Genomic DNA, 10,260 nt, shown 5'->3' on the forward strand with positions numbered 1-10,260 from the left:
AAATAAAAATGAAATACTTCAGTATTTCAAGAGGTTTACTATGTGTATAACTGGGGCTCCAAAGAATAGGAGGTGAGAGAAAAAAATTAATAAATAGTAGAGATTTGTCCAAACATAACGAAAACTGTAAACTTACAGATTTAAGAAGATCAATAAGCGGCAAGTTTAAATTACAGCAAGGCCACACGTACTCGGATTGCTCATAAGCAGGGATCTACAGAACGATCTTAAATGCCCCCGACAGCCACTGGTGCAGAGAAGCAAGGGCAAGCGTGAGAGCAGACACCTCATCGGCAAAGTGAGAGACGACACACCCCACGCACACAGCTTTCAAAACTGAAGGCTGGAGGTTTTCTCAGACACACAAAAGCTGAAAGAATTGCTCACCAGCTGACCCACACTGTAAGAAATGAGAAAGGGTGTCTTCAGGCCAAAGGAAAATGATACCAGATGGTAACATGGATCCACAAAATGGAATAGGAGGCACAGGAAACAGAACTGCTGGGTATACACCCAAGGTCTGCTCTTACAGTTTGAATGTCTTTAGAAGATAGTTGTTTAAACAACAATGATAACCATGTATCATGGGGTTTGTAACATATGTAGAGGTCAGGGGTATGGCAAGGGTAGCACCTCGGCCAGGACAGGGGGATGTAAGGTGGAAGGTTCCTGCACGTTCACGAAGTGGTGTAATGGTACTCAAAAGTTGTGCCAAGTACCCATTTATTGCCTCTAGGCTCCAAATCCACCCCTCCTTGGGAGCTCTGCATGAACGCAAGCCTCTCTTCTTTACAGCACACGGTGTGGTGCCTGGCGGCAGAGGGCCCGGGAGGGACTTGGCAGGAGTAAGAAGCTTCTGATCCCAGGGCTTCAGAGTTTAATTTGTTCCTGCTCACCACCACCAGAGGCCGAGAAACTCAGTGACCTTCTCCACCAACCAGGGGGCTGAACCATACCCTCTCCAAAGAGGCCTGAACCCCAGCTTTGGGGAGGGATCCCCATTTCTAATTGCACTCTTCTGACATGTTCCGCCAGCCCCGGAGTACCCTTCAGAGTCTTCTTTTCACCTTTATGGTCAATCCACTGTGGTAGTTAATTCTTCCTCATAAAAGTCTCTCAACTCAAACCAAAAATTAAGCTAAAAATAGAAAAAGCTGTTTTTTAAGTCCACATATTTCAGAGTTATGAACTAAAAAATGACACATCAGGGATTTGCTCCTACGTAATCTGGGGAGCAGAGTGGAGTCTAAATGAAACTGGATCATTTCATATTGATAGCTGCCCATCTATGCTGGTTGATGAATAAGTTGGGCTCATTATAAAATTCTCTTCACTTCTGTTAAAGATTTGAAATCTTCCATAACAAGTTTTTTTTAAAAAAGCATTAAAAAGAGGCAAATTGTGGCATAAGAATAGACATACTATGATGCCAAGGCCATTCGATGGGGAAAGAAGAATGTCCTCATCAAACGGACAAACGGATGTCCACATGCAAGAGAATGAGATTGTTCCCTGCTTCACACCGTATGAAAAAATTAACCAAAATTAGTTAAAACCTAAGTGTAAGAGGTAAAATTATAAAACCCTCAAGGAAAACACGGGGCTATATCTTCATGGCCTTAAACTTGGCAACAGATTCTTAGATATGTCACCAAAGGCACAAATAAGAAAATTTAAAAAAAAATCAGACTTCATCAAATTTAAGAACCTGTGCTTCAGAGGACACCATCCAGTCACAGAATAGGAGAAAACATTTGCAAATTATGCATCTGATAAGTCTACTATTCAGGACATGTAAAGAATTCTTACAACTCAGCAACAACAAAAAGACAAACAGCCCAATTAAAAATGGGCAAAGGACTTGAACAGACATTTCTCCAAAGAAAATATACAGTCAACAGACACATGGAAATGCTTCAGGTCAGTAATCACTAGGGAAATGTAATCAAACTCACAATGAGAGAGCATTTCACACCCACCAGGATGGCCATCAACAAAACAAAGGAAAACGACAAGTGTTGGTGAGGATGTAAAGCTGGCACCTTTGGCGCTGGGACCTGGGACCTGGGACCTGGGACAGTGTGGCAGATCCTCAAAGAGTTAGACACAGAGGCACCCCAGCAATTCCACTTCTGGGTCATGTATGCCCAGGAGAACTGAAAACATACATTCAAACAGAATCTGGCACACAAACATGCATAGCATCATTATTCACAACAGCCAAAAAGGGTAGACAACCCCAAAGCCCGTCAACTGGTGAACAGGTAAACAAAGTGTGGTCTGTGCCCACAGCGGAGTATTTCTCAGCCGTGAGAAGGAACGGGCTCTGATGCACACTGCCACAGGAAGGAGCCTCGAAGACATGCCACATGCAAGAAGGCAGACACCAGAGCTCCCCTGTTGGTTCCATACATATGAAATGACCAGAAGAGGCAAGTGCATAGACAGAAAGTAGATCAGTGGTTGCCAGGGCCGGGGAAGAAGGAATGGGGAATGACTGTTTCATGGGCAGAGAGCTTCTGTCTGGGGTGAAGAAAATATTTTGGAAGTAAGCAGAGGTGGTAGGTGCCCAACATTGGTGATATACTAAATAAATGTACCGAATGGTACATTTTTAAGTGGTTAATTTTAGCTTATGTGAATTTTATCTCAATGAAAAGCACAGAACACAAATGTATATATAAATACAGGTGAGGATTCTGGAGTGGTGAGAAAGAGAGAATAGCAGGGGAGAAGTGGATGGAGCAGACTGAAAATGTCTGAGGGCATTCTGCACAGAGGGAGCAGACAGCGGGCGGTAGCTGCAGGGGCCTGGGGGGTAGAAGCGGGTTTCTGAGCTGATGGGGATGGTGTGAATAATGATGCTATGAGTGTTTGTGTGCCAGATTCTGTCTGAATGTATGTTTTCAGTTCTCCTGGGCATACACCCAGGAGTCAAGAACAGGAGAGTTCAGGAGCATGTGCAGGGATGCGACCTGGGGGCCGCAGGCTGGAGCAGGAATCGATGGATGGATGCTTCTGCCTTCTCAGCCTCGTCCTGGGGTATGGCCACCACACCTGCACTTCTCTGGGAAGCCAGGTTGGACCCTCAGTGGCTGGAGGCCAGCGTGCAAAGCCATCCCAGGCCTGGCCCCAGCCTAGGCCAGGGAAGTTTCCCTGCACCCAGCAACCTACAGTCACCCATGAGGTCAAAGGTGAAGGAGATCCCGTCCCCAGCACCACCATTCCCTGAATGAGCCCTGAGCCTGGAGCAGGGATGGTGTGGGGTTGGGAGAGATGACAGAGAAGATGAGGAGGGGGCCAGGGACACTCCTGTGCAGGGTGGCGCTGACCCCCTCACTATCCTTCACCCAAAGCTTTGTTCCTCCAAGCAGGAGCGGGGACAGGACCTAGGCTCCAAGGCATGCCTCGCACACTGTCTGCCTGCCCACAAAGCCATGTTCTCCCTTGGTGTCTCCATCTCAGTGCCCAGAACAACCCTAAAAACACAGGTTATGGTAAAAAAAAAAAAAGCACCAAGGGCAGATAAATCCTCTCCAGGTACCCCCCCACAGAGGTGTGCGTGGAAGAGATCAAAGGAGCTGCCCATCAACCCCCAACACACCACCACAGACCTCGTTGAAAAACCACAGTTTGGGGGTCCATCTGTGCTGAGGTTTCTGCCCTGGGAATCCTATATATATATAGGATATATAGGTGGATATTATGGCATTCAGATTACTCCATTTTACTAAATACCTGTTCATTCTCCTCAAAAAGATGAAGCCTCCACTGGATTAGACCGAACCCCTTGAAGAAATGCCCCTCAGAGGCAGGACACAGGTCTCTGCCTCAGATGCAGGTGGCAGACACCTTGTTGGGAAGTGGGGGCAGGAGACCCTCGCCACTGGGCTCCGGTGGCCTGTGGCTGGCCTGGGCCAGGGTCTCTCCTGCAACCATGGACTGTGCTGGGGTGGGAGGCAGACAGGGGCCTGGGCACCAGAGGGGAACATGCAGGTGTGAGCTGGGCCCAACAGGGTGGTTTGTGGGCCTCCCATCCCTGCTAAGCACTAAGTTGACTGGGTTTCTCAGAGAAACCTGAGCTTTTATATAAGAATCTTTCTCTAGGGGCTCCTGGGTGGTTCAGTTGGTTAAGCGTCTGACTCTTGATCTCAGCTCAGGTCTTGATCTCAGGATCAAGATCTCAGGATCACGCAGCTCCACGCTGGGCTTAGAGCATCTTTCCATGGGCATGGACTGCTGTGGGACCACGCCAGGACTCTGAGTCCAAACTCCGGCAGTTACCACCTCAAAGTCCTTATGCGTAAACGAGGTGAATGGCAGCCACGGGCTGCTGGAGGGCTGCAGGAGATGATGCAGCTTCCCACGTCAGGGCTGCACTGCATGCCAGCCACTCACCATGAGGGGGTACAGTCTGCACGTCACCACGGGGTCTCTTCCTAATGGCTGGTGCTAGGACCGCCACCGTGATGGGACCCCCTCCCAGGAGCCTGCAGAAGCCAGGCATTATCCCTAATGGCGGACCCTGGGTGGAGGTTGTCCAGGCTTAAGGGCCTGCCTCTACCAGAGACCCCCTGGAGAGCGTCCATGCTGAGTCAGCTGCTGACCAGGCCAGAAATCCAGGTCCACAACTTTCAAGGACCCAGAGCTTGGGGACAGATGTCCCAGGCACACACTCAAGCCCTGAGCCCCTCAAGGACCAGCTGTGGCTGGTCAAACAGAGGCCATGTGTAAGTCTAGGGGCTACCCACCCCCAACGCTATGATGATGCCTGGGGCAGCCAAAGCTGAGGGCCCGTTGGACACTTCCAAAGAGGGAAGATGCGCCCAGCACCAACCCCTGGAAAGAGACAGACGGAAGGACCCACGAAAGAGTTGACTCTGACGCTGACCAGTCGCCTGCCCCGTGAGCTGCCCCTTCCCTAATGGGAGTCACAGTGGGAACACCAGGGTCGGCAAGTCACTGAGGGTCTGTGCCACTCACAGAGTAGCCACAATCTGGGATTTGGGGCCACTCAAATGAAGACTTCTGTGGGGAAAACAAACAAACACACAACTTTCTTGGTGCCGCTAACTGAAACCGAGTGAATTCCTGGAACACGGGCCCTTCCGCCCTTCCCAAGTGTGAGAACCAAGCCTGGGGCTCCCTGCCCGGAAGGAGGGCGCCAGGCTGTGCCGCCCAAGCTCTGGGGCCCCAGCTCCCGCAATCCTCCACCGGCTGCCCTGGGGAAGGCTCGGGGGGCCAGTGCAAAGCCCTCGCCAGCATCCGCCCAAGAGCTTCTGAAAGAAACGGGACCTAGAACAAAATTAGCCCAACTGCCCCAAGGCGGTGGGTCACAGGCAGAAGCTTGTGGAGAAGGGAGAAGCTGAGGGGCCATGAGCAATGCGAGTGGACCGGCTTCCCTCAAAGACCCTGTTTTTATTTTTAGGTGAGAAACCACCCGCCGGACCCCAGGGCCTTGCGTCAGGATGGGTGGGAGGAGGGCTCCGCACGAGGGTCTCGATGGCGGAGCGGGGCCGGCGGGGCGCGCCCGGGGCACTTACCCGGGGCGGCGGGGCGCGGAGGCTCAGGCGCACCCGCGGGAGGAGCCCGCCCGGGCAGGGAGCTGTGGCGGCGCGGCTGCCGGCGCTCGCATCTCGGGGACCCGCGGCGGCCGTGGCCGCGGAACGACAGCCCCACCCCGGCACGCGAGCCCGCCCCGCCCCGGGGCCGACCGAACCCGCGAGGCGGCAGGGGGCGCGCGCGCGCATCCCCGCCCCGGCCCGCGCCGCACCGCCCTCCCCGGTCCGCGTGCGCCACGGTGGGGTCGCGCGGTGCGCCCGTCGCGTCCCCGAGGTCTCTCCAAGAGTCTGTCCGCTCGGGGGTGCCTTATGCCCCTCGAGGCCCCGTGCTCCTCGCAGGAGCCCCAGGCCCTCTATTCCTCGCCCCCAGGCACGCGCCCCCGCGCACCTGCCCGCGCGGTGCAGGGAAGCCGGGCCCAGGCTCCCCTCGCCCCGGGGTCCCAGCGGTCCGATCCAGTAGGTGATGTGAGGATAGCGTCTCCCGCCCCGCCTGCTCCAGTGGGGTTGTTGCGGCAATCAAAAGGAGCAAAAGGTTTTACAGACTCTTGAAATACTAATATAACACCTTGACCCTGAGCTTCCCAGGAACGGCCCAGTCCTGGACCTCTCAGGGTCCACCAGACCCGTGCGCGCGACCGAAGACGCCCTGCTCCGCCGACCCGCGTGCCTGAGGCGCGGTCTTCTCTCGCCCTCTCCTCCCTGGACCTCTGGAGGCCGCTCCTTTCTCCTCTTCCACGCTGAGGGTCTTTGGGCCCCTCCCCTACTCCACCGGGCGTCCTGACTTGGAACCACGCCTACACCCGGTGAGCTTGGCCTCACAACCTGAGGTCTCTGCCCAACGTCTGAGGGGCCCCGAGCGACCCCGGCCTGCTCCAGCGCCGCAGCCCTCACCCGGGCCGCCATGGGGTCGCCCGACCCCCATCCCACGTCCAGGCCCTGGGTGGTTTCCAGGATCAGCCCCTCATCCAAGCCCCACCGTGCATCCCCACAGATAGTCCTGTAGGGGCTCCCACGCCCGCCCCCACAATCACAGCCAAGGGTATTGTTCCAGGCCCCCACCAGGCTCTGAACAAAATCCTGTCTCCCCAGAAGCTCCCAATATCTTTCCCTTCCTGGACTCACCGATGTGCTCTGAAGGAGCAAGCATGTGTGCCTCAGGACCTTTGCACTCGCCGTCCCCTAAGGGAAATGCTCTTCTCCGGATACTCACGGGGGAGCAACCTGTTCTGGTGTCCTCAGTGAGGAGACCCACTCCAAACCAAGGCCACTGCTGTCCATCTCCTCTGCCTGCTCTGTCTTTCCTGGTGCACGTTGCACCTGAAATTACGGCAGGGTAACCTGTAGACTCCCCAGGTCTGTTCCCCTCTATCCAGGAAGAACACCGTGCCTACCGCAGAGCAGGCGCTCAAAAATGTTGACTGAGTAAATGGTTTCATATTATTTTTTTAAATGGGGGGCCAAATTATATTATTATTTTAAAATCTGATTACAACCAATTTTGTTGGCATTAAAATTAGAGGTATTGTAAATTTGAATGGATAAACCAAAAACCAGAAATTAAGTTTGGTAAAATGGGAATGGGAGTTTTCCAGTAATTACAGATTAGAAAGCAGAAATCAATTTAGAGAAACACAGACAAACCCCATGTTTACAATGATTGTGCCACAGATTTAAACTTCAGTAGTGCATTAGTAAACTGTTCACATTTAGATCTTCACCTTGAGATTAGATAGCTGTTTAAAAAAAATCCCAGTACCTTGTGCAAATAAATCGGTCTTCCATGTGCCTTAGCACACTTAAAATTTCTCCACTGTATGTATACAAAACACCTACCATTTGGTAGGGCAAAGTACATACTTTCATAACAAAACTATAATGTACCTCTCAAGTATGAACAATATACACCTAATACATGGTATACGGTATTTTTTACTTGGAGCAACTTGCAGCTATATTGCAATGTATTGTATGTTTTAAGTAGCTAAAATCAGTAGTTGCATCTTGATCAACTTTTGTAATGTGCTTTATGCACAGAAAAGGTTTGGGTGAATAACTGAGGTTATAGGTGAACTTTAATTTCTTTGTACTTAAAAAAAATTTTTTTAAGATTTTATTTACTTATTTGAGAGAGCGAGCGAGCATGAGCAGGGGTGGGGGTGGGAGAGAGGGACAAAGCAGGAGGGACAAGCAGACTCTCCGCTGAGGAGGGAGCCCCACGAGGGGCTCGATCCCAGGACCCTGAGATCATGACCTGAGCCGAAGGCAGACACTTAACAGACTGAGCCACCCAGGCGCCCCTTCAATTAATGTTTAAAATTTCTGCAATTCCTGCACATATTTGCAAAAAGCATGTAGTATTTTTGTACTTTTTTTGGTAATTCTTTTGGTTGTTAAATAAAATAAGTAAGCACGTGTATGATTTCCAGGGAGGGGGACACATCTTGCAGAGGTAAGGTGGGGGACCCTGGGACCCGGGAATGTGGGCGGGACACCTGCTGGGTCCCCCCACCCGAGGTCTGGAGCTCTTCAGTAAGAGCTGGCACTTCCCCTCATGGGAAGACAGAACCTCCGCACCCAGGGCCCCCCTCACTGGGGCAGAAGAAAACCTGGGTCCAGCTTCCCCTCCTTCCCTGAAACTGCCCTTGATGGCCCGAGTCACCCGCCTCCCAAGCAGCCCGTGCTTGTGAAGACCATCCAGGCTCCGCCAGCGACCAGGAACTTTCATCGGCCTGGTACCCGGCTACAGCCCCATAGCTGATCCATGATGGGGGCAGAAAGGCGGGGGGTGGAGAAGAGAGCTAATTTACCACAGTTTATTTCCTGACATATTTACTGTAATTTATTTCCTTTCTTCTACAGTCTCTCCCCACCCCCACCCCCAGCCCAGCCAGCCCCAGCTAAACCTGACTCATTTGCTTGGTTTTCTTTGAAACTACTGCTGTCCTCCACATCCTTCAGCAGCTCTGAAAATGAGCCTTCCGCAGGGTTCCACAAGTGAGGTCGCACCCCACACGGCCAGACCTGCCACTGCCCGTTCATCCCAGCTTCCCTGGACCCATCCTCCTGCTAGTTCTGTGTCCCGAATCCCAGCCCTTCCTCTTGGTTTTCTTCCTCATTTCCTGGCACGTATCCTCCAGGTGCTTCCTAGTTAGAGGAATGCGGGAGGAAAATGTCCTGAAATCTTCGTATGCCTCTACAGCCGAGGTGGACACAACCTGCCCCCCACATGTCTGGGGTGTGCGCCGGTCTCCTGCTGCACGGCTAGCCCCTCCCTGAGTCTCAGGAGCACCTGTCTCCTCGGGCAGGGGGAGGGTCTCCTTCTCCCTGGGCGCTTCTCCTCAGCATAGCCTTGTCCATCTGCAGTGTCCTCTCACACTAGCCCTACCTCCTTTAGTTCTGGAAAATGCCCCCCCCTTTTGAAATTTTCTTCCCTAGAGTTTTCTCTGTTCTTTAGCTTTTCCCCTTCCAGGTATTCTATTTTTAATTTCCCAGAATTATTTCTCATTCTGTATTCTTAGAGAATTGGGTCTTTTTTAAACATATGCAGTATCCTTGGTCATCTCTGAGACACGGGCTGTAAATCATCTGGGTTCTGAGATGTTTCCTCTGGTTCCTGATTTGCTATTTTACAAACGTCAGGTGAACTTGGCTGCACCTCATCCAAGACTGAGGCACTGCCCTGAACGGACCTGCTCTTGGGTGGTGGGTTTCTCTGACTTCCTGCCCGGCGATGGAGGGGCCTGCCCTACAGGAAGCCTTCCCTTGTCCCCCTGCCCATGCCCTCCTGCACCACCCTGCTCTCTGCAGGAACTGGCAGCTTCTCCCTGGAACTTGGGGCCAGATATCTCCTGTGCCACAAGACCCTGAAGCTTTGTTTCCCTCTCTGGTTCTTTGTATTGTTTGAAGGCAATTTCAAGAAGAACCTTGCTATCTGAAAACCCTCTGAATTGTGAGCAGCTAGTTTGATCCTTTCTTAACGTGAGGCCCAGTCTGGCTGGCCTGGAGTGTCATCTGGTGGGAAGGCCGGACAGGTCCAATGTGCCCTCTGTGCTCCCCCACGTCCCTGCATGAACAGGGTGAGGTCCAGGGTGCCCTCCATCCGAATTGAAGCGTAACCACCATTTATCATGTGACCTTTTGCCCTCTATCGGTCTTCATTTTCTTACCCATAAAACAGAGAACTACAGACAAATGGAACAGAGAGCCCAGAAATTAACCCTCATATATATGGCTAATGATGTTTGACAAGGGTGCCAAGACCATTCAGTGGGGAAAGGACAGTCTTCCCAGCAAATGGTGGTGGGAAAAATGGATATGCACATGAAAGACAATAATGTTGAACCCTTACCTAACACCATACACAAAAATTCAAAATAGATCCAAGACCTGAAATGAGATAAAAAACGCTGAGAAGAAAACACAAGGGGAAAGCCTCATGACATTGACATTTCTCCAAAGACGACATATGAATGGCCAGTAGCACACGAAAAGGTGTTCCACATCACTCGTCATCAGGGAAATGCAAGCCAAAACCACAACGAGATCCCACCTCACATCCATGAGGATGACTATTCCCCAACAGTAATGGCTACTGCAAGGATGTGGAGAAATTAGCACTGTTGGTAGGAATGTAAACTGCTGCAGCTGCCGTAAACTGAGCAGAACTACCGTGTAAGCCACCACTCTGGTATGTAAGCAG

At 51.8% G+C, this 10,260-nt stretch overlaps 1 protein-coding gene across 2 annotated transcripts in view; it reads right to left on the reverse strand.

Annotated features, from left to right (window-relative positions):
• The window catches only part of AHRR (aryl-hydrocarbon receptor repressor), an 80,347-nt gene extending 74,711 nt beyond the window's left edge, over positions 1–5,636 (reverse strand). For both annotated transcript variants that reach the window (XM_021687117.1, XM_044917021.1), the window contains exon 1: positions 5,544–5,636. The gene's annotated coding sequence lies outside the window, so the exon portion shown is untranslated. The remainder of the gene's footprint in view (positions 1–5,543) is intronic.
• Between the last annotated feature and the right edge of the window lie 4,624 nt (positions 5,637–10,260).

Source organism: Neomonachus schauinslandi, chromosome 7, assembly GCF_002201575.2.
Source record: "Neomonachus schauinslandi chromosome 7, ASM220157v2, whole genome shotgun sequence".
NCBI classification, from domain to species: Eukaryota; Metazoa; Chordata; class Mammalia; order Carnivora; family Phocidae; genus Neomonachus; species Neomonachus schauinslandi.